The following is a 12,792-nucleotide window of genomic DNA, read 5'->3' as shown; positions in this document are numbered from 1 at the left end:
TGAATTGGCTCCCGATGTAATTATGACATTAGGAACAGCAGCCAACGGAACTGATGGAATCAGAATCAAATCGAATCAATTCTCTCTCCCTCTCTCCCTCGGTCTGTAGCCCTCAGAAAATTGTTAATAACAGTGCAATGTAGGGGGGAAATTATTAGATGTGTTTAACTTGCTTGTTGATGGAAATGTGGTGGTAGGGGATCAGGGACAGACAGGCAGCATGACTTGTGTGTTATTTTTCCACCCTGTGGGGTCAATGAATCAGAGGCATGTCAATAGAAAATGAGAGCGATAGAAAGAGAGCAGAGACAGGGAGAGAGAGATAATCTTTAAGATATGGAAAACTGAAACATTGTTACATGACAATGGCAGATCTATTCTTATAAACATTTTTGATATTAGTCTATAGTTACACACCCTGAGCTGTATAATTATTCTTTGACACTAACATGACTAATTGTTTGCAATTAAATGCTGAGTGTGTCTGTATCTAGTCTGCAGTATGTTAGTGGTTTTCTCTAATGCAGGTGTTCCCAACCTTTTTTCCCCAGGTCCACCTTTTCACATTTGAATTTTATTAGGGGGTCAGCAGCGAAGCTGGTGAAACGCTATTGTATGTCTTCTGGTTCATTATTAGGGGTCCAAGGGATTATTATTTTCCATTTTTGGAGAGCTATAGCTCTTAAATGGTAAAACCTGCAGAGACCAAACTTGGTGGGATGGTGTAGGTTCATGGCCGAATACATCTGGTTACACGTGGTGCAACCCGGCCAAATTGTGGCGCTATAAACAACCTTTGACTTCAACACGTCAGTCCTGCCTCCTCGTTTGACCTAGGGTATCGTAATTTGGTACAAAGGGTCCTCTCTACCCAAGGAACACATTTTCCTCTAGGACCGATGACGTCACCATGATGGATCATCCGCCATTTTGAAAAAGGTGTACATTTTCAACATTTTTAAACAACATCTCCTCAGACACCACTAAACCGATGACTCTGAAACTTGGTTTACAGCATCTATAGACCAAGATCTTTATATGTTCCATAAATTCAGTTGATGTCTTAAACGTCATGGCCGACGTGAGCCAATGAATTTGAGTGGGATTGGGCCTGACAATTCAAGTCTTTCAGACGCTCTTGGAGGGAATTGGTCCCCCTGCTGCCTATGCATCTCAATACTTTACCATGTTTCATAAAGGATCACTTCAAATGTCACCTTTTAACTTTGACCTTTCACTACAGACAGAGGGACATCCATAGCTGATGTGAGTAAGACTTTTAAGCAGGTCAGCATTCACCAGCACTTGTACACTACCCACATGGATAAAAAGGTATATGATTGGTGTAAGAGCCAGGCATGGAATCAAGACCGGCGTCATGTCGGGACTGATGGTCTGTTTACATTTCTACCGTTGTGGCTAGATTGAGTTGGCCTACAGCTCCATCTAGTGGTCGCTTCGGGGACAACAGTTGTTGACAACTGTAGCTAAGCCTAACCCTCACCCTTTTCCTAACCTGTTACATTATTTCACCTAACCTGCTGTGTTAATTCTCCTAACCTGCCACATTATCCTAACCTGCTATGTAAACAAACCATCAGTGTCACCACACCGGAACCCTCAAGATCCAGACCAAGACTTTCTAAGACCCAGACCAAGGACCAGTGTATCGAGGCCATGACCAGACCAGTTTAAAAATTAGATCCAGTAGAGTAAACTTCAGTAGAGTATAGTTCTGTACAGTACAGTTCAGTATAGTATAGTTCAGTTCAGTACATTTCCATAAAGTACAGTATAGTATAGTACAGTAGAGTAAAGTACAGTACAATAATGTACAGTACAGTATAGTTCAGTTCAGTTCATTACAGTAGAGCACAGTAGAGTATAGTACAGTATAGTACAGTACAGTAACGTACAGTACAGTACAATAATGTACAGTAGAGTACAGGACAGTAAAGTACAGTATGGTTCTGTACAGCACAGTATAGTTCATCACAGTACATTACAGAACAGAAATGTACAACACAGTAGAGCACAGTATAGTAGAGAGTAGAGTACAGTACATTATAGACATCTATGTTTGGGCCAAATATACATCTATGTTTGTGCTCTTGGAGGGTTGGAGCCACTTGCAGGCTATGCATGTCAATACCCTACACTTTTTGCAAAAGTGTGCACTTGTCCGCTACCCACACGGTAGTCCTCTGTACAGTAGCTCAGTTGGTAGGGCATGGCGCTTGCAATGCCAGGAAAGTGGGTTCGATTCTCTCGACCACCCAAATGTAAAGAATGTATGCACGCATGACTAAGTTGCTTTGAATGAAAACAACCTGCTAAATGGCATATATTACATTATTATATGTTATAAGATTTGTGTAAATGCAAGAGATTGAATCAACCTAGAACTTGCAATTCATACATACATGCATTCTGTTCCATAGTGTTCAACCCTGACTTTTGCCATGAGGTGAGCATGCCTTCGTCTTTTAATACATGGCAGCCCATGCGGCCCGGGTTAAAATCCCACCATTGTCACTTTCAGATAGACATCCCTAGACAGTGAGGGATTGTTGGTTTTGTACCTGAACCTAATTTTATGACTTGTAAAATAAAGCATAATGTTTGAGAAAGTGAAAGGGTGAAAAGGGCGAAAAGGGCGAAAAGGGCGAAAAGGGCTTGGATCGTCGCTGCTTGCAGCTATTTTTAGGGTTCCATGCCCGTTTCGCCCTTATTTTAGGGATTATTATTGTATTTTTTATATTTGGAGAGCTATAGCTCAGAAATGGTAAGACCTACAGAGACCAGAGGATATGAGCCGAGTGGAGCTGGAGTGAAGCGAGGAGCATAGCATGCGTAATTTGTCCGGCTATGGTACTTCTCTGCCACGAGCTCTGGGCATGCTTTGCAGAGCATTTTTCATTTCCTTCATCACTGTTCTTTTGATTAGGCCTATTCTGTTGTATTTATTTTTGCCTACCCCACAACTAATGAGCAGAGATGTTGATATGAGTCCACCAGGTTATAGGTCACACAGCCTGTGTGATTGATAGAAAGACAAAGAATGAGCCCATGCAGCAGCACCGGAGACGTTTAGATTTTTATATAGGCTATTGTTTAAAAAAAGAGCAGTCTAAGTTTGTAACAGTGCTAAAATGGTCTATTAACTGTCAAATATGTGAGCGCAACAGAGCCACAGTTACAACTGAAGTATCTGATCATCAATAGATTAGAGAAAAAGCGAGCTGTTTTTTAACACAGCGGCCGCATATCACCAGATAGGTCCTTGTTTAGCATGTTGAAATGTTGAAGCTTCTTACGATAGCCTACTTCAAAACCAATTGTTACATGTGGTGGTTGTTCAATTATATTTTCTAACAAAAAATGAAAGAATTTGGAACTGCAGTTTCTTTTTCCTATGAGCGCTGAGCGATATTTTGCATGATGAGTGGGATTTTCCAACCGCTCAACTCCACTGACATACTCTGACAGAGACCAAACATGGTGGGATGGTTAAGTTGGTGGGCAATTATATCTGATTACACGTGGTGCAACTGGGCCAAATGGGACCGCTTTAAACTACCTTTAATTTCAAAAGGTCAGCCCCGCCTCCTCGCTTGACCTAGAGTGTAGAAATGGAAAAAATTTGCCCCTAGGACCGTTGATGCACGCATGATGGTAAATTGCTTTGGATAAAACACACCTGCTAAATGGCATCTATTACATTATTATACAGTATGTTATAGGATTTGTGTAAGTGCAAGAGATTGAGTCAAGACTGGAACCTGCAATTCATACATACATAAATATATACATACAGTCCCTTCAAGTATTTAAACCCCTTGACTTTTTCCACATTTTGTTGTGTTACAGCGTGGGATTAAAATTGATATAATTTTCTTTTTTTTGTCATTCTTTAAAGTAGCCACCCTTTGCCTTGATGACAGCGTTGCACAATATTGGCATTATATCAACCAGCTTCACCTGGAATGCTTTTCCAAGTGCTGAGCACTTGTTGGCAGATTTTCCTTCACTCTGCGTTCCAACTCATCCCAAACCATCTCAATTGGGTTGAGGACGGGTGATTGTGGAGGCCAGGTCATCTGATGCAGCACTCCATCACTCTCCTTCTTTGTCAAATAGCCCTTGCACAACCTGGAGGTGTGTTTTGGGTCATTGTGCTGTTGAAAAACAAATGATAGTCACACTAAGCGCAATCAATCAATCAATCAATTTTATTTTATATAGCCCTTCATACATCAGCTAATATCTCGAAGTGCTGTACAGAAACCCAGCCTAAAACCCCAAACAGCTAGTAATGCAGGTGTAGAAGCACGGTGGCTAGGAAAAACTCCCTAGAAAGGCCAAAACCTAGGAAGAAACCTAGAGAGGAACCAGGCTATGAGGGGTGGCCAGTCCTCTTCTGGCGCAACCCAGATGGGATGGCGTATCGCTGCAGAATGCTGTGGTAGCCATGCTGGTTAAGTGTGCCTTGAATTCTAATTAAATCACTGACAGTGTCACCAGCAAAGCACCCCCACACCATCACACCTCCTCCTTCATGCTTCACAATGGGAACCACACATGCGAAGATTATCTGTTCACCTACTCTGCGTCTCACAAAGACACGGCGGTCGGAACCAAAAATATCAAATTTGGACTCATCAGACCAAATCAAATCAAATTTTGTTTGTCACATACACGTGTTTAGCAGATGTTATTGGGGGTGTAGCGAAATGCTTGTGCTTCTAGCTCCAACATTGCAGTAATATCTAACAAGTAAAATCTAACAATTTCACAACATATACCCAATACACACAAATCTAAGTAAGGAATGGAATTTAAGAATATATACATATATGGACAAGCAATGACAGAGCGGCATGGACTAAGATACAGTAGAATATTATAGAATACAGTATATAAAGTGGGGAGAACAAGTATTTGATACACAGCCGATTTTGCAGGTTTTACTACTTACAAAGCATGTAAAGGTCTGTAATTTTTTATCATAGGTACACTTCAACTGTGAGAGACGGAATCTAAAACAAAAATCCAGAAAATCACATTGTATGATTTTTATGTAATTAATTTGCATTTTATTGCATGACATAAGTATTTGATACATCAGAAAAGCAGAACTTAATATTTTGTACAGAAACCTTTGTTTGCAATTACAGAGATCATATGTTTCCTGTAGGTCTTGACCAGTTTTGCACACACTGCAGCAGGGATTTTGGCCCACTCCTCCATACAGACCTTCTCCAGATCCTTCAGGTTTCGGGGCTGTCGCTGGGCAATACGGACTTTCAGCTCCCTCCAAAGATTTTCTATTGGGTTCAGGTCTGGAGACTGGCTAGGCCACTCCAGGACCTTGAGATGCTTCTTACGGAGCCACTCCTTAGTTGCCCTGGCTGTGTGTTTCGGGTCGTTGTCATGCTGGAAGACCCAGTCACAACCCATCTTCAATGCTCTTTCTGAAGGATTCGGGGATTCGATCCATCAACTGTCTGGGATGGTATGAGCATTTGTAGATGAAAGTGCATAATTGGCGTACATTCATGTCGTAAATAGACAAGATATTGAGTTTCTTAAACAAAGGTGCAGATGGAGCCAGGTAATTAGAGGAGGTGGCTAGTCTTGCAAACGTATGATTTTTATGTAATGAATTTGCATTTTATTGCATGATATAAGTATTTGATCACCTACCAACCAGTAAGAATTCCGGCTCTCACAGACCTGTTAGTTTATCTTTAAGAAGCCCTCCTGTTCTCCACTCATTACCTGTATTAACTGCACCTGTTTGAACTCGTTACCTGTGTAAAAGACACCTGTCCACACACTCAATCAAACAGACTCCAACCTCTCCACAATGGCCAAGACCAGAGAGCTGTGTAAGGACATCAGGGATAAAATTGTAGACCTGCACAAGGCTGGGATGGGCTACAGGACAATAGACAAGCAGCTTGGGGAGAAGGCAACAACTGTTGGCGCAATTATTAGAAAAAGGAAGAAGTTCAAGATGACGGTCAATCACCCTCGGTCTGGGGCTCCATGCAAGATCTCACCTTGTGGGGCATCAATGATCATGAGGAAGGTGAGGGATCAGCCCAGAACTACACGGCAGGACCTGGTCAATGACCTGAAGAGAGCTGGGACCACAGTCTCAAAGACAACCATTAGTAACACACTACGCCGTCATGGATTAAAATCCTGCAGCGCATGCAAGGTCCCCCTGCTCAAGCCAGCGCATGTCCAGGCACGTCTGAAGTTTGCCAATGACCATCTGGATGATCCAGAGGAGGAATGGGAGAAGGTCATGTTGTCTGATGAGACAAAAATATAGCTTTTTGGTCTAAACTCCACTCGCCGTGTTTGGAGGAAGAAAAAGGATGAGTCAACCCCAAGAATACCATCCCAACTGTGAAGCATGGAGGTGGAAAAATAATTCTTTGGGGATGCTTTTCTGCAAAGGGGACAGGACGACTGCACCGTATTGAGGGGAGGATGGATGGGGCCATGTATCGCGAGATCTTGGCCAACAACCTCCTTCCCTCAGTAAGAGCATTGAAGATGGGTCGTGGCTGGGTCTTCCAGCATGACAACGACCCGAAACAAACAGTCAGGGCAACTAAGGAGTGGCTCCTTAAGAAGCATCTCAAGGTCCTGGAGTGGCCTAGCCAGTCTCCAGACCTGAACCCAATAGAAAATCTTTGGAGGGAGCTGAAAGTCTGTATTACCCAGCGACAGCCCCGAAACCTGAAGGATCTGGAGAAGGTCTGTATGGAGGAGTGGGCCAAAATCCCTCCTGCAGTGTGTGCAAACCTGGTCAAGACCTACAGGAAACGTATGATCTCTGTAATTGCAAACAAAGGTTTCTGTACCAAATTTTAACTTCTGCTTTTCTTATGTCATGCAATAAAATGCAAATTAATTACTTTAAAATCATACAATGTGATTTTCTGGATTTTTGTTTTAGATTCCATCTCTCACAGTTGAAGTGTACCTATGATAAATTAAATTACAGACCTCTACATGCTTTGTAAGTAGGAAAACCTGCAAAATCGGCAGTGCATCAAATACTTGTTCTCCCCACTGTACATATGAGATGAGTAGTGCAAGATATGTAAACATTATTAAAGTGACCAGTGTTCCATTTCTTAAAGTGGCCAGTGATTTCAATAGGTTTCAGCAGCCTCTAATGTGCTAGTGATGGCTATTTAACAGTCTGATGGCCTTGAGATAGAAGCTGTTTTTCATTCTCTCGGTCCCAGCTTTGATGCACCTGTACTGACCTTGCCTTCTGGATGATAGCTGGGTGAACAGGCAGTGGCTCGGGTGGTTGACGCCGTTGATTATCTTTTTGGCCTTCCTGTGACGTTGGGTGCTGTAGGTGGCGGGTAGTTTGCCCCCGGTAATGCATTCGGCAGACTGCACCACCCTCTGGAGAGCCCTGCGGTTGCGGGCGGTGCAGTTGCCGTACCAGGCGGTGATACAGCCCGACAGGATGCTCTCAATTGTGCATCTGTAAAAGTTTATGAGGGTTTTAGGTGCCAAGACACATTTCTTCAGCCTCCTGAGGTTGAAGAGGCTCTGTTGCACCTTCTTCACCACACTGTCTGCGTGGGTGGACCATTTCAGTTTGTCAGTGTTGTGTATGCCAAGGAACTTGAAGCTTTTACCTAGGGGGGTGCACCCTCTGCTGTTTCCTGAAGTCCACGATCATCTCCTTTGTTTTGTTGACGTTGAGTGAGAGGTTATTTTCCTGGCACCACACTCCCAGGGCCCTCACCTCCTCCCTGTAGGATGTCTCCTCATTGTTGGTAATCAAGCCTACTACTGTTGTGTCGTCTGCAAACTTGATGATTGAGTTGGAGGCGTGCTTGGCCACGCAGTCATGGGTGAACAGTGAGTACACAAGGGGGCTGAGCACGCACCCTTGTGGGGCCCCAGCGAAGTGGAGATGTTGTTTCCTACCTTCACCATCTGGGGGCGGCCCGTCAGGAAGTCCAGGATCCAGTTGCACAGGGCGGTGTTCAAACCCAGGGCCTTGAGCTTAATGATGATCTTGGAGGGCACTATGGTGTTGAATGCTGAGCTATAGTCAATGAAAAGCATTCTTACATATGTATTCCTCTTGTCCAGATGCGATAGGGCAGTGTGCAGTGTAATGGCGATTGCATCGTCTGTGGATCTATTGGGGCGGTAAGCAAATTGAAGTGGGTCTAGGGTGACAGGAAAGGTAGAGGTGATATGATCCTTGACTAGTCTCTCAAAGCAGATGACAGAGGTGAGTGCTACGGGGCAATAGTCATTTAGTTCAGTTACCTTTGCTTTCTTGGGTACATGAAAATGGTGGCCATCTTGAAGCATGTGGGGACAGCAAACTGGGAAAGGGAGAGATTGAATATGTCCGTAAACACACCAGCCAGCTGGTCTGTGCATGCTCTGAGGACACGGCTAGGGATACCATCTGGGCCGGCAGCCTTGCGGGGGTTAACATGCTTAAATGTTTACTCACGTCAGCCACGGAGAAGGAGAGGCCACAGTCCTTGGTAGTGGGCCACGTCGATGGCACTGTGTTATCCTCAAAGCGGGCGAAGAAGGTGTTTAGCTTGTCTGGAAGCGAGACGTCGGTGTCAGCGACGTGGCTTGTTGTCCTTTTGTATTCCGTTATTGTCTGTAGACCCTGCATTGAATAGTCCTTAGCACGGGTACTTCCTGTTTGAGTTTCTGCCTATAGGAAGGGAGGAGCAAAATGGAGTCGTGGTCAGATTTGCAGAAAGGAGGGCGGGGGAGGGCCTTATAACCATCCCGGAAGTTCGAATAGCAATGGTCGAGGATTTTAGCAGCCTGAGTACAAGTGTCGATATGTTGATAGAACTTCGGCAGCCTGGTCCTCAAATTTGCTTTTTTTAAATCCCTGGCTACAATAAATGGAGCCTCAGGACAGATTTCCACCAGTCTAATGTCCATTGCTCGTGTTTCTTGGCCCAAGCAAGTCTCTTCTTATTATTGGTGTCCTTTAGCAGTGGTTTCTTTGCAGCAATTCGACCATGAAGGCCTGATTCACGCAGTCTCCTCTGAACAGTTGATGTTGAGATCTGTGAAGCATTTATTTGGGCCGCAATTTGAGGTGCAGTTAACTCTAATGAAGTTATTCTCTGCAGCAGAGGTAACCCTAGGTCTTCCATTCCATACACTTGAAGAAACTTTCAAAGTTCTTGACATTTTCCGGATTGACTGACCTTCATGTCTTAAAGTAATGATGGACTGTCATTTCGCTTTGCTTATTTGAGCTGTTCTTATGGACTTGGTCTTCTACCAAATAGGGCTGTCTTCTGTATACCACCCCTACCTTGTCACAACACAACTGATCGGCTCAAACGCATTAAGAAGGAAAGAAATTCCACAAATTAACTTTTAACAAGGCACACCTGTTAATTGAAATGCATTCCAGGTGACTACCTCATGAAGCTGGTTGAGAGAATGCCAAGTGTGCAAAGCTGTCATCAAGGCAAAGGGTGGCTACTTTGAAGAATCTCAATATATATTTTGTTGTGTTTAACACTTTTTTGGTTACTACATGATTCCATGTGTTATTACATAGTTTTGATGTCTTCACTATTATTCTACAATGTAGAAAATAGTAAAAATAAAGAAAAAATGTGGACTGGTACTGTATGGTTAGAATCACCTTTGGCAGCGATTACAGCTGTGAGTCTTTCTGGGTAAGTCTCTAAGAGCTTTGCACACCTGGATTTTTTCAATATTTTAAAATTCTTCAAGCTCTGTCAAGTCGGTTGTTGGTCAGTGCTAGACAGCCATTTTCAAGTCTTAACATAGATCTTCAAGCCGATTTAAGTCAAAACTGTAATTAGACCACTCAGGGACATTCAATGTCATCTTGGTAAGCAACTTCAGTGTATATTTGGCCTTGTGTTTTAGGTTATTGTCCTGCTGAAAGGTGAATTTGTCTCGCAGTGTCTGTTGGAAAGCAGACTGAACAAGATTTTCATCTAGGATTTTGCATGTGTTTAGCTCTATTCCATTTATTTGTATCTTTAACTCCCTAGTCGTTGCCGATGACATGCATTCTCATAACATGATGCAGCCCCATTTTATTTGTTAATGCCATCTATCAATAGGTGCCCTTCTTTGCAAGGCATTGGAAAACCTCCCTGGTCTTTGTAGTTGAATCTGTGTTTGAAATTCACTGCTCGACTGAGGGACCTTACAGATAATTGTATGTGTGGGGTACAGAGATTAGGTAGTCATTAAAAAATCATGTGTGTGTCCATGCAACTTATTATGTGACTTGTCAAGTAAATATTTACTCCTGAACTTATTTAAGCTTGCATAACAAAGGTGTTGAATACTTACTGACTCAAGACATTTCAGCATTACATTTTTTATTAATTTGTAAAAACATAATTCCACTTTGACATTATGGGATATTGTGTGTAGGCCAGTGACACAAAATCTAAATTTAATCCATTTTAAATTCAGTCTGTAACACAACAAAATGTGGAAAAAAATCAAGGGATGTGAATACTTTCTGAAGACACTGTATTCCTCGTGTTATCTTTCCATAATTTTCTCTCTGCATTGTTGGGAAGGGCCCGTAAGTAAACATTTCACTGTTAGTCCACACCTGTTGTTTACGAAGCATGTGACAATCTTTATTTTTATTTTGATTAATTGTTTGGTCCTAACATTGGAAATAACATTGTGTGTGTGTGTGTGTGTGTGTGTGTGTGTGTGTGTGTGTGTGTGTGTGTGTGTGTGTGTTGTAACGGCTTTGACTTGAGGTTATTGTTTGTAGGGGTGCCAGGTAGGTTGTGCCTACCAGAGAAAATATTGATTTCTCCTTTTTGTTTGTGAGGGAATGAGTCCTGTCCGGTCCGTCAAGTCTACACCACTACAAAGGACTCATGTAAAAGTCAGTATGGAAATACACTTTTCATAAACACTTAAAACATTGGAAATAACTTCAAAACCACTGTTCTTTTGCATTTGTGGTACTATTACAATAATCACACAACCAATAAGTCACAAAACAATAATATCCTGGGTTCACTGGTAAATGACCCGTACCTTGGGCCTAAAAAGTGTCCAGCCCGGTAAATTAGTGCAATGTTTGTCCGTTCATAAAGTGTAGCGTAAACCCAGTCTCAATCATACAATCAAAATCTCAAACTCGTTTACCACGCAACCATAAAGAGTATCAGAAATCTCAGTAGTCAACTACAACTGACCATATAAATCAACACGGTATAAATCACACTAAAACAAATGAAATACCGTATGCAAAAAAAGTTGTGTCAGTTGGTCATTCAGACAATCCAATCTGCCAACAGATCTCCAGCTGAGAAAGAAGAAATTAATGGATCCGATCCTGATTAAACTTGAGAAAAGGCTACAAAGCACACAAAAGCCATGAAGAAACAGCGGAGACCAACTGAGATGTGTAGTCCAAAGGAAGGAATTAGTGGATCCGATCCTGGGTAAACTTGAGACAAGGCTACAGAGCACACTTTTAAAAACAACAAAACAAACGGAGTAAAGAAGCTTCGGAACTGAGGGTTGAACACGTCCTCATTTGCACCACCATCACAACCCACTTTTGCTCAGCTGATATTTAATAGGGAATTAAAGGGGAAGCACCCCATCGGCAGCAGAAGCACTGAGACCGTTCAGACAAATTCAGGGCCGTCACACACACCCTCCCCTGGAAAAAGCTGACCATCGCCCTGGAAGGCACATCTTGGTCTGGGAAACCGAGAAAAGTCTCCTCATCACTTTACTCTACAAAAATATTAATGACTTTGCGGCTCTCACGCTCCTCAGCTGAGGGGTAACAGGCCTTAAGGCGTGAGACTTCTGGGTCTGGGAATCCGAGAAAAGTCTCCTCATCACTTTCCTCTTCAAAGATATCCAGGACCTTGTGGCGCTCAATCTTCTCCATTTCCTCAGCCGAGGGTTAACAGGCCTTAAGGTGTGAGACATGGACAACGCAGATATCTTCACCTGTGTCCTCGTTCACCACTCGGTAGTTCAGAGGGCCCATCTGCTCCGCAATCCTATATGGTCCTTGCCATTTAAGAAGAATTGTTCCGTTTATGAGTATGGATGAGAGCGAAGCCATCCCCGATCACTAACCTGGAACTGCATGTCTCTTCTTATCATGATTTCTCTTCTGCTTGAGACGGGCCTTGATCATGTTCTTTGAGACAAGAGCTCTCAAGTCGTGGAGATGGACTACCTGGTCATAGCATGCAGAGTCTGGAGTAACCTGCTGGGGCTGTAGCACCATATCCAAGGTTCCTCGGAGGGGACGACTCAAGTTCAGCTCTGCAGGGGTGACTCCAGTGGACTCTTGCACAGCAGAATTCAGGGCAAATCGAAACTCGTGAAGGTGCTTGTCCCAGTGTTTGTGCTGGGTCCCTACATAGGAAGCAACCATTGTCTTCAAGGTTCACCCTCTTGGTGAGGTTGGTCTGTGGGTGATAGGCCGTGGTCAACTTCTGTCTCAGGTTCCATCTTTGGCAGGTCTCCTCAAAGAAATCAGAGACGAATTGGGAACCTCGGTCAGACAGGATGTGATCAGGCACTCTCCAGCAAGTCAGGATCACTTTCGTGAGGATGTTAGAGACTGTGCTTGGTGTGGCCTGACAATGGGCAAAGAGCTCCACCTACTTGGAATAGTAATCAACAAAAACAAGCATGTACACATTCTGATTCGAGCTCCTAGGAAATGGACCCATCAAATCCACTTCTAACATTTCCCAAGGT

Source organism: Coregonus lavaretus (assembly GCF_964263955.1).
Source record: "Coregonus lavaretus genome assembly, chromosome: 8".
In the NCBI taxonomy this organism is placed as follows: Eukaryota; Metazoa; Chordata; class Actinopteri; order Salmoniformes; family Salmonidae; genus Coregonus; species Coregonus lavaretus.
This window is presented reverse-complemented; position numbering follows the sequence as displayed.